The 18,755-nt window shown below is 41.4% G+C and overlaps 1 protein-coding gene across 12 annotated transcripts in view; it reads left to right on the forward strand.

Annotated features, from left to right (window-relative positions):
• The window catches only part of CDC14B (cell division cycle 14B), a 95,485-nt gene that overhangs the window by 19,341 nt on the left and 57,389 nt on the right, over nucleotides 1–18,755 (forward strand). The gene's annotated exons all lie outside the window — the stretch shown is intronic.

Consider the following 18,755-nt stretch of genomic DNA (forward strand, 5'->3'; position numbering starts at 1 on the left):
TGTGGGTTTATAGAGTTCATCAGTTTCATCAGTTTCTCATGTGTTTTCTTCCATTTCTCCTTCCCTGGCCTTTATGCTGGCCTTTATGGTGTTCATCTAATTTTATCAATTTAGAAATTTTAAGCCATTCTTTCTTTAAATATTTTTTTCTGCCTGCCCCCTTCCTTAATATACAATTACTAGTACTTCTTATATAGGAGGCCACATGCTGTCCCACAGTTCAGATGCTCTTTTCAATATTTTAGATTTTTTTCTCTGTTCTGTTTCATTTGGAGAGGGTCACTGCTATGCCTTCTTCACTCGTTTTTTCTTCTATTTTCTTATCTGCTATTTATCCTATAAATGTTATTTTTCGGAAAAGCTTGATTTGGGCCCTTTTCATATCTTCTGAGTCCCTACTTTAACTCAATTTTTAAAATAATGACCCTTTTGAGATATAATACACATACCATACAATCAACCAATTTGAAGTATACATTTCATTGTGGGTTTTGGTGGTTTTTTTGGTGGGGGGGGGGGGAATGGGTAATAGTATATTTTATATAGTATTTAAATATTAACTATTTAAATTTTAAATATTTTAAAAATAGTATTTTGGGGGTGAATAGTATATATGCAGGGTTGTGCAACTATCACCATAATCTAATTTTAGAACATTTTCATTATCCCCAAAAGAAACCTTGTACCAAATAGCAGTTACTCTCCAGTCCCTTCACCTTCTCCATCTCAGCCCTTGGCAACCACTAACCTACTTTCTGTCACTTCGGATTTCCTATTTTGGACACTTCATAGAAATCAGATTATGCTATTAGTGATCTTTTGTGACTGGTTTGTTTCACTTAGCATGTTTGTGAGGTTCATCCAAGCACATATCAGTACTTCAGCCCTTTTTTTATAGCTGAATAATATTGCATTGTATGACTGTATCATTTTGTTTGTTCATTAGTTGATGGACATTTGGATTGTTTCCTCTGTTAGGCTATTATGAATAATGCTGCTATGAACACACACACACACACACACACGTATATATATACATAAATATATATTTTTTGTGGCTATATAGTTTCATCTATGTAGCTTACTGAAATATGAATACAGTTATAATAACTTTTAATGTCTTTCTCTGCTAATTCTAACTTGTGGATCAGTTCTAGGTCTATGTTGATTGACAGATTATTCTTTTCATTATGGGTCATGCTTTTCTGTTTCCTTGCATGCCTGGCAATATGATTGGATGCTGAATTTTACCTTAGTGGGTGCTGGGTCTTTTTGCATTTTTATAAATCTTTTTGAGCTTTGTTCAGGGATACAGTTGTTACTTGGGAACAGTTTCATACCCTCCAGTCTTTTATGGTTTGTTAGGTGGGCCTGGATCCGTGTTCGGTCAATTATTGAGGCAAGACCTTCCAGAGATACGAGTAATCCAGGGCCCTGGGACTTAAGAGGTTTTACATGGTGACCCATGAGAACACAGCTCTCGTAAGCCCTGTGTGAGTGCCCACATTGTCTGCCCCAGTCCTCTCGGGGGAGTCTTTCCTGGGCCTCACGTGCATGTTCTGTACTCTGTTAAATATTTGGGACTTTGTGCAAGTCTCTCGGGTTCTCTCTCTGCAGCTTCCTCCTCGTGGTCTGTCTCCTGTTAACTCCGCTCCGTAGTTTCCCTGGACTCAGCGGCTTTGAAGTCGGCTGGGTTCTGCCTGAGTCTCCCCTCCCTGTGCAGTGACCATGAGCAGGGGCAACCTTAGCGCGCTCCTTCTTTGTTTCCTCTGTCTCAGGGATCACTGTCCTCCATTGCCTGACCCTGGAATCATGAGTACCGGTATTTAATGTATTTTGTCTGTTTTAAGAAGGCTTTGTTGTTGTTGTTAGTCCTCACCCAAGGATATTTTTCCATTGATTTTTATGGAGAGTAGAAGAGAGATGGAAAGAGAGAGAGAAACATTGATGTGAGAGAAACATTGACTGGTTGCCTCCTGCACGAGCCTTGACCCAGGGCCTGGGCCAGGAAGGAGCCTGCACCCAAGGTAGGTGCTCTTGATTGGAATCAACCCCAGGACCCTTTGGTCCGAAGGCCGACACACTATACACTGAGCCAAACTGTCTAGGGCAAGAAGGATTTTTTTCTAAAAGATATGGTAATCTGGTCCCTGATACTCTATCTTGGCTGTCTGTGTTTTCTTATGTATATTATGTTTATATCTTTTTACATTTAAATATTTTATTTGAAATTTATTCTGCTGTGAGGTCATAGAACCACTTTTTTTAATAGATGGTTACCTAATATTTATTTACTCAACATCTGATTTGATTTATCATTTTTATTGTGTATTACATTCCAGTATAGTCTGGGTCTATTTCATAACTTCTATTCTATTGTATACTAGAGGCCCGGTGCACAAAAATTTGTGCACTTGGGGGAGGGGGTCCCTCAGCCCAGCCTGTGCCGTCTCGCAGTCTGGGACCCCTTGGGGGATGTCCACCTGCTGGCTTAGGACTGCTCCCTGGGGGATCAGGCCTAAGCTGGCAGTCAGACATCCTTCTGGCAGCCCGGGAGCCCTCGAGAGATGTCCACTTGCCAGCGGGGAGCAGGCCTAAGCTGCAGTCGGACATCCTTAGCGCTGCTGATGAGGCGGGAGAGGCTCCCACCACCACCGCTGTACTGGCAGCTGTCAGCCTGGCTTGTGGGTGAGCAGAGCTCCCTCTGTGGGAGCGTACTGACCACCAGGGGGCAGCTCCTGCATTGAGCATCTGCCCCCTGGTGGTCAGTGTGTGTCATAGTGACCAGTCATTCCCAGTCGTTCTGCTGTTAGGGTCAATTTGCATATTACCCTTTTATTATGTAGGATAGAGGCCTGGTGCACAAGTGGGGGCCAGCTGGTTTGCCCTGAAGGGTGTCCCGGATCAGGGTGGGAGTCCCGCTTGGGTGTCTGGCCAGCCTCGGTGAGGGGCTGATGACTGTTTGCAGGCTGGCCAAGCCCCCCTTCAGGGTGGGGGTCCCCGGAGGGGTGCCTGGCCATCCTGGGTGTGGGGCTGAGGGCCGTTTTCAGGCTGGCCACACCTGGGGGCTGGAAGCAGGTATCTGGGATTTATTTGTCTTCTATAATTGAAACTTTGTAGCCTTGAGCAGAGCTCAGGCCAGGCGGGAAGCTTGGCTTCTTTCATTGCCGGGGACAACCCAAGCCTCCTGCTTGCTCCAGCTCCATGACCGCCGCCATCTTAGTTGGGTTAATTTTCATACTTGCTCCTGATTGGCTGTGGGCGAGGCTGGTGGGTGTGGCTGGTGGGTGTAGTGGAGGTACAGTCAGTTTGCATGTTTCTCTTTTATTAGTGTAGACTAGAGGCCCGTTGCACAAAGAGATTCGTGCAATAGGCCTTCCATTCCCCTGGCTGCCGGCACCGGTTTTCCTCCTGCACCCGGGACCCAGGTCTTCGCTCTGGATGGAGCCTTCAGTCTTTGCCCCACCACTGCTTCGCCCCTATGTATGCAAATTAACCGCCATCTTTGTTGGGTTAATTTGCATACTCTCCTGATTGCCTTGTGAGTGTAGCAGAGGGACAGTTAATTTACATGTTTGTCTATTATTAGGAAAGATATGTCTACCAGGTGTCAGGAACATTCTGTATTAGTAGTAGAAGTCTTTTGCTACATTTTAATATCTGGTAGTACTAGCTCCTTTTCAAATTTCTAAAAAAAATAGATACATTTATTACTCATAGGTCCTGGAGGAGGTACATGAACCTCAAGGGGCCACACCAGAAGACCAAGTCTGAGTGCTGGCAGAAAGCTTTTTTTTAATATTCAATATTATTTTGTATTAGTTTCAGGTGTGCAGCAAAGAGAGCTTTTTATTTTTATGTTTTTTTATATGTATTTATTGATTTCAGAGATGAAGGGAGAGACAGAGAGATAGAAACATCAATGATGAAAGAGTATCATTAATCAGCTGCCTCCTGTACACCCCACACTGGGGATCGAACCTGCAACCTGGGCATGTGTCCTGACCCGGAATTGAACCCTGACCTCCTGGTTCATAGGTTGATGCTCAACTATTGAGCCATGCTGGCTAGGCAGAGAAAGCTTTTTAGACCTTTTTTAAAAAAAAATCTTTTCCCCAGCTATTCTTGTTTATTTTTGCATTATTTTTCCATGTGAACTTTAGGATCAACTTGACTCGTCCATCAATAAACAGAATCCTGCTAGTTAACACTTGTATGCGGGAAACGTATTTATACGTTTTACGTGTTTATACGTTCTACCAGTGTAGTAGAGCGCGGGACACATATTAATACGTTTTTTATAGACTAGCGGTAGAATGCGGGTAACGTATAAATACGTAAACTAAAGTTATCGTAATTTTACTGAACGTTGCCATTTGCGCAAAAAATTAGCAAAAATGGCCCACGCCACCTGTTAGCGCGCGATAAAAACTACCCGCAAACAATGTGTTAACATAACTGTTAACCTGTAGAAGAAAATCTTTAGGATGAGGATCTTCTGTCCACAAACATGCATGTCTTTTTGTTTGCTCAAGTCGTCTTTTGGGTAGCCCATTACTGTGTTTAAATTTTCATATCATATGATATCTTATACTTGTTAAAGTTTTCCTCAAGTATTTATTTTTTGTTGTTATTTTTATAAATGGGATTTTCCCCTCTTTTATTTCACATATTAATTTCTGAACAGTTAACTGAGCTCTTGAAAACATTTTCATTTTATTTAACTTAGACTCCACATTCCTACACCACAAGGTTTGGAAGGTAGAAGTGGCTCCTCAATGCTTAGGTGTTAGAATAAAGATGAAGAATTACTTTAACTGCATTAATATTATATTTACATTATAGATGCTTACCTAGGGGCTTTGTTTTTAATTATTAAAATGTAGAGATTGATCATTCTGATCTTGTTTGCGCGTTACCTTATTATAGCTCTTGTAAATAAGACTCTTATTTATATCTTTCTCTAGCTATCTGTGTTTGAACTACCTAGAGTAAGTTAGTAGAGCTAAAGATGATCATATTCAGTGAATGGATCCTTTGTCTGATAAGTGAATAGGAATTTGCTTTAGAAATAAAGTGGCTTTTTAAAAACTTACAGTATTACATTGCTTCTAGAAGTTAAAGAAGATAGAAATAAATGGACATCCTGTGCTTGTGGATTGGAAGACTTAATATTGTTAAAATGTCATACTACTCACAAGCTCTACAGTCAGTACAATTCCTATCAAAATCCTAATGGCATATTTTGCATAGAAAAAAAATCTGATTTTCAATAGTAATTCAATTTCAGTAGGAAAATATCCTAAAATTCATTGGGAATCTCAAAGGACCTTTAATAGCCAAAACAAACATGAGAAAGGAAAGCAAAACTGGAGGCCTCACACTTTTGATGTCAAAGCATAATACAGTGCTGTAGTAACCAAAAGAGTGTGGTATTAGCATAAAGGCAGACACAGACCAAAGGAACAGGGAGCCCAGAGTAAACCCTTATGTATATGGTCAAATGATCTTGAGAGGTGCTCAGTCTTACACAATAGGGAAGAGGACAGCCTCCTCAATGAATGGTGTTGGGAAAACTGGATATCCACATGCAGAAGAATGAAGTTGGCTCCCTACCTCACACCACACAAAAGTTAACTCAACATGGATTCAAGTCCTAAATGTAAGACCTGAAACTCTAAAGCTCCTAGAAGAAGCCATGGGGGAAAGCTTCATGACACTGGATTTGGCAACAATTGATTGGATTTGGCACCCAAAGCACAGGCAACAAAAGCAAAAATAGACAAATGGGAGTACATCAAATTTAAAAACTTGTTCACATCAAAGGACACAAGCAATAGTGAAAAGCAACCTATGTCGAATAGGAAAAATATTTGTAAGTGATATTTGTAAATATCTGTTACATGAGTAAATATAAGGGCTTAAATACATAAAGAAGTCTTATAAAGAAGTACAACTCAACAAAAACAAACCAATTAAGAAATGGGCAAAGCACAGTTCTCCAAAGATATACAAATGGCCAACACGCCGTATTGGAAAAAGATGCCCCACTTTTCCCTCCTTATGCCTCCTTTATTTTCACACAGACCACCTGCCTCTGACTCTCTTGGTCACCAAGTGTGTAGGTGTCTTCCCCTCACCAAGCAATTCTGTGACACTAGCTGGGTGTCCTTGGAAAAAACTTCGCAGGGCCGACAGACCAAAGAAAGAGGCTGACAAGGGCAGCATTGCATCAGGAGTTGAGTAAGCCCTAGCCAGGTTCGGTCAGTGGTTAGAGTGCCAGTCCCTGGATTGAAGGGTCATGGGTTCAATTCCAGTCAAGGGTATATACCCTCAGATGCAGGCTCCATCCCCAGTCCTGGTCAGGTACCTGTGGGAGGCAACCAATCGATGTGTCTCTCACATAGATGTTTCTCTCTCTCTGCCTCTCCCCGACCCTTACACTCTCTAAAAATCAATGGAAAAAAATACTCTCAGGTAAGGATTAACAAAAAAATAAAAATTTTGTCCGGCCAGCGTGACTCAGTGGTTGAGCATCGACCTATGAAGCAGTAGGTCACAGTTCAATTCCTAGTCAGGGCTGCAGGGTCAATCCCCAGTGTGGGGCATGTAGGAGGCAGCCCATCAGTGATTCTCATCATTGATGTTTCTCTCTCTCTCCCTCTTCTTCACTGAAATCAATAAAAGTGTATTTTTTAAAAAGAGTTTATTAAGGGAACTTACATACCAGGTGCCAGGCACTAGGGGTTATATAGGACAGGGCAGCATGGATACAGGTACTGGTGTGTGATTTGGCCCAGCTAAGGGGAAAACACCTTACATACTTGCCCAGGGCGGGCAAGGACCTGTTCCAGGAACCGGCACACCTGAGGCACAGGGAGGGGTAGGACGGCCTCTGAGGGGGTGTGGGAAGCAATGTGTGTTCTGGCCCAGATCTGACTGGATCTAGCGTGAGTGTGAGGCAGGGTCAGGCAGTAGTCTGACATCCTGGGTCAGTCTCTCCTCTGAAGTTCTATACTTTAACTCAAATTTTCTCCCCAATTTTATTTTGTATTGATTTCAGGTATACAGCTTAGTGGTTAGAGAATCATATACTTTATGTAGTGTTCCCCTCAATATTTCCATTACTCAACTGGTACCACCGATACTTATCACTTAACACTGCCTGGAGATAGCGTCAGCCCCGCGGTCACTGGCTCAGTCCCACACCAGCACCATCCCTCTGGGCTTCTGACCTTTTTAAGTCAGAGGTTCCACAACCCCCTTCTGGTTTAATTTGCTAGGACGGCTCAGCTCACAGAACTTCGGAAAACCGTTTACTTACACTTACTAGTTTATTATAAAAGGATATGATAAAGGATACAGATGAGTATCCAGATGGAGACATGTGGGGGAAGGTATGTGGGATGAGCATGGCACTGTGATGCCCTCCCTGGGCCTGCCACTCTGCCAGCACCTCCATGTGTTCACCAACCTGGCAGCTCCTCGAACCCCGTCGTCGGGAATTTTACGGAGGCTTCCTCATGTAGGCATGAGCAGTGACCAGCTCCATTTCCAGCCCCTCTCTCCTCTGGAGAATCTGGGTGGGGCTGAGAAGTCCAAGCTGTAGTAGGGCTTGGTCCTTCTGGTGACCAGCCTCCTGTCCGGTCACCTCATCAAAATGAGACACTCTTAGTGCCCAGGAAATTCAAAGGGATTTAGTATCCTGGGTCAGGAGCTGGGTCAAAGACCTAATATCAGAGCAATATTACACTCCTAGTGTTCTTATCACTTAGGGTTTAGGAGTCTGTGCCAGGAACTGGGGCAGAGACCAATACGAATATTTTCTATTCCACAGAGGCATATGAAAAAATGGTCAGCATCACTAATTATTAGGGAAATGTGGATCACAACCACAATAAGGCATCACCTCCTACCTGTTAGGATGATCACTATCCATAAAATAAATACATACACAAATGGGTTGGTGAGAATGTGGAGAAATTGGACCTCTTGTGCACTGTTGAAGGGAATATAAAATGGTGCCTCTGCTATGGAAAACAGTATGGAGGATTTTTAAAAATAGAACTGCCATATGATCCAGCAATCCCACTTCCAGGTACATACAGGTGGGCCAAAAGTAGGTTTACAATTGTTCAAGTGGGAAAAATATAATAAGTAATAATAGAAGAATAAACTCTGAGTTTCATGTATTCACAACTGTAAACCTACTTTTGCCCCATCCTGCACATCCAGAAGAACTGAAAACAGGATCTCAGAGAGAGCTGCAGGTTCACTAGCAGTTTTCACAGTAGCCAGGAGTGGGAGTGACCTGAACGCCCATTAACAGATGAGTGTATAAGGAAAGTGTGGTATATACATACACTGGCATGTTATTCAGCCTTAAAGGAAACTGGCAATTCTGTCTCATTCTACAACATGGATGAACCTTGAAGACATGCTGAGTGAGTGAAGTAAGCCAGTCACAAAAGTCACTGTGATTCCATCCAGGCCAGTGGTTCTCAACCTTCCTAATGCTGCGACCCTTTAATACAGTTCCTCATGTTGTGGTGACCCCCCAACCATAAAATTATTTTCGTTGCTACTTCATAACTGTAATGTTGCTACTGTTATGAATCGTCATGTAAATACCTGATATGCAGGATGTATTTTCATTGTTACAAATTGAACATAATTAAAGCTTAGTGGTTAATCACAAAAACAACATGTAATTATATATGTGTTTTCCGATGGTCTTAGGTGACCCCTGTGAAAGGGTTGTTCGACCCCCAAAGGGGTCAAGACCCACAGGTTGAGAACCGCTGATCTATGAGGTATATCTAAAGTAGTCAAACTCTTAGAATCAGAAAGCGAGTGGCGGTTGCCATTATGGGGGGAGGGGAAGGGGAGAACTAATGTTCAATGGGTATAGAGTTTCCGTTTTTCGATATAAAATTTGAAAGATCTGTTGTGTGACAAGTACGCATATAGTTAACACTAATGTGGTGTACACTTAAAATGGTTATGATGATGGTAAATTATGTTATGCTGTTTTTTAAAAAACTTAATTGATTTTTAGAGAGAGGGAGAGAAACTTCGATGTGAGAGCAAAACATTGATTGGCCAAATATCGATCACATTATCAGCTGAAACCCAGGCCTGTGACCAGGAATCGACTGGCAGCCTGTTGGTACACAGGATGACAGTGTCCAACCAACTGAGTCACATAGGCCGGGGCTGTTACGCTGTTTTTATCACAAAGAAAAACCCCTTATGGTTTTTAAAAAAAACCTCAGTCTCACATCTATTTCTATTTGCAGGCTAATGTTAATGTTGATAATCGTATAGGTATTTCTTGCTGGAATATACTAGGCTCCTGGAGATCAAGAATCCACATGTCAGAGAATGTTCAGCTGTATCTTAACCAAATAAGTTCATCTGACAAATGTAAGGGTTACATTTAGGAGTGGAACAGAATATTTGGAATTATTATTTAGGCTGTGTGGTTAAGCACAGTGCTTGCACACATTCATTCAACCTTAACAAGATATACTCACCCGGTGTACATTTTATCAGAATTTTCAGTAGTTGGGGATTTTTTCAACAGGAAGATTACACTCCTGCTTTCAGGCAGTGTTTTCCGGTGGCAACTCTCTAGATGACACTGTGAAGTGTAAAGCTGCTCCATAGTTACAAGCTAAGTAGCACTTTGTCATAAAAGAGTTAATAAATATAACTCAGCATTCACATTAAATTCCTGGATGTTTAATGATTTCTCTAACGACTTTATTTTTAAAAAATCAAACTTCAAATTTCAGAGCATAAAGAACACTAACTCAAAATTATGTTAATCTCAGCCCGGATTGTTTTTTTTCTCCTCAAATTACTGTATAGGCAAATTTTTCTTAGAATCCTTGGGCTTACTGCTTCATCTAGGACTGCTGCAGAGAGCTAACACATCTGTCATGTTAAAGAGTGACCCGTCAGTAAAGGTGGTGTGCGCTGTCGCTGACGCACGCTCCATGGCGGGGCAAGAAGGGCCTCTGGGTGAACATCCCAGTCTCTGCTGCTTCTCTCCTCTGGAGCCCAGGGTGTGTCTTCTGTGGCGTCTCGGTCCTCCCTCCTCTACTCCCCAAGGAAGCAGAGCTTCGAAGGGAGTTCATGCTGGAAAAGCTCAGGACAGCATCTCTATACAGTGTTGGTTGTAGTGTTTCCCCCCATCTTTCCTTTTGAAAAGTAAATTAAAGTATTAATCTTGAAAGCCACATCATAGAAAACAAGCAGTTCGGGGAGACGGAAGATGGCGGCGATATAGGCAGACGCGTCCCAGGTCCTGTCCCGGAGGAAATGAAGTGAGCAGCTGAAACTAGTAACACTCACACCGAATTGGTGAAATTGCTCAGCTGGTGAGAGGGTTTGCAGCCAGGAAGAGCAGAACTCCCCTGGAAAGGTAAAAAAAACAGGGATTTGGGCAGGAAAGTTTGCCAGACCTCTGAGCCCAGAGAGTCGGAGGGAGACCACGTGGCAGACAGCCGCGTCCCTTGGGACAGGCACAGCCCCTGACGGGGGAAAGGAGAACCGCGGGATTCCTGGCACCGCCAGGGAAATTGAGAGCTGGGTTCTGTGATCACGGAGGACTGAGCCTAAAGGGGGCAGCTTGAAGAGCTGACCTGACCATGCAGTCCCGGTAAGAGAAGAAACTTACAGAAACCAAGCCTTCCCCGTTTCTGCGGCCGGCGTTTGTTTGTTTGTTTTCACCGAATCCTGTTCATGGGACATTTCGGATACAGACACTCACCTGTGCTGAAGAGAGGGAGAGTGTGCGGAGGAGTGGAATCTGGGGAGAGACTGGGGAGAGAGGGGGAGCCGGGAGAGGTGGCAGTGAATTGAGTGCTGAGACACCCCTGAGCCTAGGACTGGGGCAGCCATCCTCTCCAGAGAATGAGACTCCTCCCCCCAGCCCCCAGGCAAGGAGCACAGCCACACCCAGATTCCACCCTGTATGAGATCAAGGATTAAGATAACATGATCAGTCCCTGGGAGTTAACAGGGTCTGGCCTATAGAGGGATTTTCAATCCCAGCAACAACATAGCGCCGGTAACTAACTATTACGCAGTCAGCTCTGGGCAGTGAACTTCCACTGGACAGAGAGGCCCTATAGCCTCAGAGGCCAACCCCAGAACACTGCCACCCAGAGGCTGACCCACAAACTGACTCTTTGCTAAACACAAAATAAGGCAGTCTGGGAAATAAATGCGGCATGCTTTAAAATAAGGACTGTAGTTTACAACACAGAGGAACAGTATATCGCAGGGAAACTCAACACTCTCCTGAATACCTGGAAGGTCTAAGGCGAGCCACACTGAAGAATAGAAGAAACGAAGGACCTTCACTACTGCAATTTTTTTTTTCTTTCTTTTTTCACTCTTTAACTAAGAAACCAATTTTTTTTTCTTTTTTTTTTCTGTTCTTTTTTATTTTTTTTCTTTTCTTTTCTTCTGTTTCCATCACCTGATTTTACCCTTTTAATTACTACCTTCTTATTTTAAACCAATATTATTACTGCTACCATTTTACCATTTTTTAAAGTGCCATTTTATTTTCTCTATACTTTATTTTGGGATTAGTGTTCTCCATTCTATTTTCATCGTTATATTATTGGTTGTTTCTAGTTTGCATTCATCTCCAGGGAGCTGTTGCTGGAATTTGTTGGGATTAATGGCTGTTATATAGGAGTATCCTCCTCATATAAAAAGTCTCTTCCCCTCTTCCACTTCATTCTCTCTTTTCGCTCTTTTTTTTTTTCTTTTCTTTTCTCGCTTTTATTTTCCCCCCTCCTTTTTCCCAATTTCTTTTTTGCACTCCTTTTTTTGGTCCCTACTTTTCTTTTCTTTTTTCTCTTTCATCTTTTTCTCTTCCTTCTTCCTTATCCCCTAATTCTCTTAATTCAGGTGGTCACCTTTATTTGGGGTTATTAATATCGTGAATATATTTGTGTATAGTGCCTGGTACGTGGTGCCTTGTTGTGTTGTATTTTGTGCCTTTAAATCAATGCAGCAGATCCAAGCAACAGCATCCTCCTGAGCACCACATCCTCTGCTGAGGAACAGCAGCTGTACGTGAAACCTCGCCCCACCAGCCGGAAGAGCCACCACAGCTGTGAACAGCACCCACCAGAGGAGCTGCTGCCAACTGAAGAGCAGCTGCTACCGCAACCGCCCGAAGAGCAACCACAGACCAAGGAGTCACTGCCACCAAGGGAGCAACCACTGAACGACTCAACGTCTAGATATGTCAGTGAGATCAAACATGGGTAGACAAAGAAACCCCCAAAGGAAAGAGAAGGAGGACTCTCCAGAAAAGCAGCTAAGTAATACAGAGGCATGCAACATGACAGATAAAGAATTCAGAATAAGGGTCCTAGAGTGCATAAACCGGATGGAGGAAAAAATCGACAACCTCTGCAAGAAGCAAGAAGAAACAGATGAAAAAATCGATAACATATGGAAGAAGCTAGAAGAAACAGATGAAAAAATCGATAACATATGGAAGAAGCTAGAAGAAACAGATGAAAAAATCAACAACTTAAGTAAGACCCAAGAAGAAATGAAGAGTGATATAGCTGCAATGAAAAACTCCATTGAAAGTATCAACAGTAGACTAGGAGAAGCGGAGGACCGAATTAGTGAATTAGAAGACAAGGAAGCAAAACACACCCAAAATGTACTGCAATTGGAGAAAAAAATTAAAAGACAGGAGGAGAGCCTAAGGGAGCTTTGGGACAACATGAAACGAAACAACATACGAATAATAGGAGTACCAGAACATCAGAAGGATGAACAAGGATTAGAAAACCTACTCGAAGAAATAATATCAGAAAACTTTCCTGAGGTGGGGAAGAAAAAAGTCACACAAGCCCAGAGAGTACCAAACAAGGTGAACCCGAAAAGACCCACACCAAGACACATCATAATCACCATTGCAAATGTTCAGGACAAAGAGAGAATCTTACCGGCTGCAAGAGAGAGACGGAAAGTTACATACAAGGGATCTCCCATTAGACTGTCAAATGATTTCTCAACAGAAACACATCAGGCCAGAAAAGAATGGACTGAAATTTACAAAGTGATGCAAAGCAAAGGACTGAATCCAAGAATACTCTATCCAGCAAGGCTATCATTCAAACTTGAAGGGGAAATAAGAAGCTTCACAGACAAAAAAAGGCTAAGGGAGTTTGTCACCACCAAGCCAGCAATGCAAGGAATGCTAAAGGGACTGGTATAAAAAGAAGAAATAAAAAGCTCAGTAAGAAAACAGCCACACAAAAAAAGAAATGGCTACAAACAAGTACCTTTCAATAATAACTTTAAACGTAAATGGACTAAATGCTCCAAACAAAAGACACCGAGTGGCTGAATGGATAAAAAAACATGACCCATACATCTGCTGTCTACAAGAAACCCACCTCATTAGAAGGGACTCACACAGACTGAAAGTGAAAGGCTGGAAAAATATCTTTCAGGCAAATGGAAAGGAAAAGAAAGCTGGGGTAGCAATACTTATATCGGACAAAATAGACCTCAAAGTGAAGGCCATAACAAGAGATAAGGAAGGCCACTTCATAATACTAAAGGGATCAATACAACAAGAAGATATAACCCTGGTAAACATATATGCACCCAATGTAGGAGCACCCAAATTCATAAAAAAACTCCTGGAAGATATCAAAGGAGAGATCGACAACAATACAATCATAGTAGGAGACTTTAATACACCACTGACAGCACTGGATAAGCCCTCTAAACAAACAATCAGCAAAGATACAGCAATCCTAAATGACTCACTAGATCAGATGGACTTAATAGACATCTTCAGAACACTTCACCCCAAAGCCAGGGAATACATATTCTACTCAAATGCTCATAAGACATATTCAAAAATAGACCATATATTGGGTCACAAGCAAAGTATCCCCAAATTCAAGATGATTGAAATCATAAAAAGCGTCTTCGCAGACCACGATGGCATAATATTAGAAATAAACTACAATAAAAATAACCCAAAATACTCAAACACCTGGAAGCTGAATAGCATGCTATTAAATATTGATTGGGTTACCAATGAGATCAAAGAAGAAATTAAAAACATCCTGGAAACTAATGACAATGAAAACACAACAATCCAAAACCTATGGGACACAATGAAAGCAGTCCTGAGAGGGAAGTTTATAGCTCTACAGGCCTATCTCAAAACACAAGAAAAAATGGTAGTAAATCATCTAACTCTACAACTCAAAGAATTAGAAAGAGAGCAACAAGAAAACCCTAGAGTGAACAGAAGGAAGGAGATAATAAAGCTTAGAGCAGAAATAAATGACATAGAGACCAAAAAAACAATACAGAAAATCAATGAAACCAAGAGCTGGTTCTTTGAAAGGATAAACAAGATTGACAAACTTCTAGCCAGACTCACCAAGAAGCGGAGAGAGAGGACCCAAATAAATAAAATCAGAAACGATAGAGGTGAAATAACAACAGACCCCACAGAAATACAAATGATTGTTAAAAAATACTATGGACAGCTCTACTCCAACAAACTAGACAACCTGGAGGAAATGGACAAATTCCTAGAAAAATACAACATTCCAAAACTCAATCAGGAAGAATCTAAAAATCTCAACAGGCCAATAACTATGGAAGAAATTGAAGCAGTCATCAAAAAGCTTCCATCAAGCAAAAGCCCAGGACCAGACGGCTTCACAGGGGAGTTTTACCAAACATTCAAGGAAGAACTAAAACCTATCCTCCTCAGACTACTACAAAAGATTCAAGAGGAAGGAACACTTCCAAGCTCATTTTATGAAGCCAGCATCACCCTAATACCAAAACCAGGTAAAGACAACACAATGAAAGAGAATTACAGGCCAATATCCCTCATGAACATAGATGCCAAAATCCTCAACAAAATCTTAGCAAATCGGATCCAGCAGTACATCAGAAAGATCATACACCATGACCAAGTTGGATTTATCCCAGGGATGCAAGGATGGTACAATATCTGCAAATCAATAAACATGATACATCACATAAACAAGTTGAAAGAAAAAAACCACATGGTCATATCAATTGATGCAGAAAAAGCATTTGACAAAATTGAACACCCATTTTTGATAAAAACTCTCAGCAAGGTGGGAGTAGAAGGATCATACCTCAACATAATAAAAGCCATATATGACAGGCCCACAGCCAACATCATACTCAACGGACAAAAACTAACACCATTTCCCCTAAGAACAGGAACAAGACAGGGATGCCCCCTCTCACCACTCCTGTTCAACATAGTACTGGAAGTGTTAGCCATTGCAATTCGGCAAGAAGAAGAAATAAAAGGCATCCAAATTGGAAAAGAGGAAGTAAAACTGTCCTTATTTGCAGACGACATGATATTATACATACAAAACCCTAGAGACTCCATCAAAAAGCTACTAGACTTAATACATGAATTTGGCAATGTAGCAGGATACAAAATTAACCCCAAGAAATCTGAGGCATTTCTATACACCAATACTGAACTTTCAGAAAGAGAGATTATAAAAACAATCCCGTTTACCATTGCACCGAAAAAATTAAGCTACCTAGGAATAAACTTAACTAAAGAGGTAAAAGACCTCTACTCAGAAAACTACAGGACGTTGAAAAAAGACATAGAGGAAGACATCAACAGATGGAAGAACATACCCTGTTCATGGATTGGTAGAATCAACATCATTAAAATGTCCATACTACCCAAAGCAATCTATAAATTCAACGCACTTCCCATTAAAATACCAACGGCATACTTCAGAGATCTAGAACGAACTTTCCAAAAACTCATCTGGAATAAAAAAAGACCCCGAATAGCTGCAGCAATCCTGAAAAAGAACAAAGTAGGTGGGATCTCAATACCAGATATCAAGTTGTATTACAAAGCCACTGTTCTCAAAACTGCCTGGTACTGGCACAAGAATAGGCATATAGATCAATGGAATAGAATAGAGAGCCCAGAAATCGGCCCGAACCAATATGCTCAATTAATATTTGACAGAGGAGGCAAGAACATTCAATGGAGCCAAGATAGTCTCTTCAATAAATGGTGTTGGGAAAATTGGACAGATATATATAAGAAAATGAAACTAGACCACCAACTTACACCATACACAAAAATAAACTCAAAATGGATAAAGGACTTAAATGTACGACAGGAAACCATAAAAATTCTAGAAGAATCCAAAGGCAACAAAATCTCAGACATATGCCGAAGCAATTTCTTCACTGATACAGCTCCTAGGGCACTTGAAACTAAAGAAAAAATGAACAAATGGGACTACATCAAAATAAAAAGCTTCTGCACAACAAGAGAAACCATCAACAAAACAACGAGAAAACCCACTGTGTGGGAAAACACATTTGCCAATGACATATCTGATAAGGGCCTAATCTCCAAAATTTATAGGGAACTCATACAACTTAACAAAAGGAAGATAAACAATCCAATCAAAAAATGGGCAAAGGACCTAAATAGACACCTTTCAAAAGAGGACATTCAGAAAGCCAACAGACATATGAAAACATGCTCAAAGTCACTAATCATCCGAGAGATGCAAATCAAAACAGCAATGAGGTACCATCTCACACCGGTCAGACTGGCTATCATCAACAAATCAACAAACGACAAGTGCTGGAGAGGATGTGGAGAAAAAGGAACACTCGTGCACTGCTGGTGGGAATGCAGACTGGTGCAGCCACTATGGAAGACAGTATGGAGTTTCCTCAAAAAACTGAAAATGGAACTCCCATTTGACCCTGTGATCCCACTTCTAGGAATATATCCCAAGAAACCAGAAACACCAATCAGAAAGGATATATGCACCCCTATGTTCATAGCAGCACAATTCACCATAGCTAAGATCTGGAAACAGCCTAAGTGCCCATCAGTAGATGAATGGATTAGAAAACTGTGGTACATCTACACGATGGAATACTATGCTGCTCTAAAAAGGAAGGAACTCTTACCATTTGCAACGTCATGGATGGAACTGGAGAGCATTATGCTAAGTGAAATAAGCCAGTCAATAAAGGAAAAATACCACATGATCTCACTCATTCATGGACAATAGAGACCATTATAAACTTTTGAACAATAATAGATACAGAGGCAGAGCTGCCTCAAACAGATTGTCAAACTGCAGCCGGAAGGCAGGGGAGGGTTGGGGGGCAGGAGGTAGGGGGGTAAGAGATCAACTAAAGGACTTGTATGCATGCATATAAGCATAACCAATGGACATAAGACACTGGGGGATAGGGGAGGCTAGGGGACTGTCTAGGGCGGGGGGATAAAATGGATACATATGTAATACCCTTTGTAATACTTTAAGCAATAAAAAAATAAATAAATAAAAATAAATAAATAAATAAGTAAATAAAAAGAAAACAAGCAGTTCGGAAGTTACTTACCTGAGCCATTTAATTATTTTTCCTTTGGCTTTCCTTGAAGCCACACCGTGATATAATAATGAGAAATTGGGGCCTTTTTTGTTTTAATGCTGGCATATATGCTCCTATATGTAAACTGATTCAGGATCCATTGGTTATATTTGTTCAAAGCTTTGTTTGTTTTTCTCCGTTGTCACTGCTGAGTGGTCCTGTGAAAGTTACTTAATCTCCCTGGCTCTGGCTCTCTCACCTGTGAAATGAGGGCGATAATACCTAGATCAGTGTTTCTCAACCTGTGGGTCGCGACCCCTTTGGGGGTCCAATGACCCTTTCACAGGGGTCGCCTAAGACCATCGGAAAACACATATATAATTACATATTGTTTTTGTGATTAATCACTATGCTTTAATCATGTTCAATTTCTAACAATGAAAATACATCCTGCATATGCATTACAATTCATAACAGTAGCAAAATTACAGTTATGAAGTAGCAACGAAAATAATTTTATGTTTGGGGGTCACCACAACACTAGGAACTGTATTAAAGGGTCGCGGCATTAGGAAGGTTGAGAACACTGACCTAGATCATGAGAATCAGTGAGAAATAACAGTATGTGTGAAGTGTCTAGACTAGGATGTACTCAGGAAATGAGAATTTCCTTCTCCTCTAGCCCTTCCTCCATTTATTTATTCATTTGTTCATTAAGTAGACAATTACCCAGTGCTGGTTGTGTCGTAGGTACTGTGCTAGGTAAGGTGTGTTTTCACCACACTCATTCTCTTCAAGTTGCTGAGAAAAATCAAAGTCGGATGTTAGGATCAAGGCTCTTGGAACCAAAGACCCTAAAAGCAGGAGGAAAGCCGCAGCTCCCTCGCTGTTGTTTTTCTGACACTTGGGAGGCCTTTTGTTTGTTCGCAGATTAGAAACTGGTGGACTTAGAGGAGATAGTCCCCTTAGGTCTGCTGTCCTGTATAGTCACCGCTATCCACGGTAGCAGATACTGAACATTCCCATCCCCGTGGACAGTTCTGTTGGGCCCGGTGTTCCAGGTAGTGTGAGAGTTGGATCATGAGTGGATCAATATTTTAGATGAAGAGAGACAAGAGATATGTGAAGAACTCCAGATTATCTGCTATTTTACAAGATCTGAAGCAGGTCTCAGTTGGAGCCATATAACATGGTATTATTAACAGTTTTCTCTTGGAACTCTCAATCCAGAGTACTTTTAAAATTATGTGGTTGGTTGAATGTAAAGAATGGCAGATAATCTTTCCATTAGAAGATAAAAATAGCCTTAGCTG

This window comes from Myotis daubentonii, chromosome 11, assembly GCF_963259705.1.
Source record: "Myotis daubentonii chromosome 11, mMyoDau2.1, whole genome shotgun sequence".
Taxonomy (NCBI): domain Eukaryota; kingdom Metazoa; phylum Chordata; class Mammalia; order Chiroptera; family Vespertilionidae; genus Myotis; species Myotis daubentonii.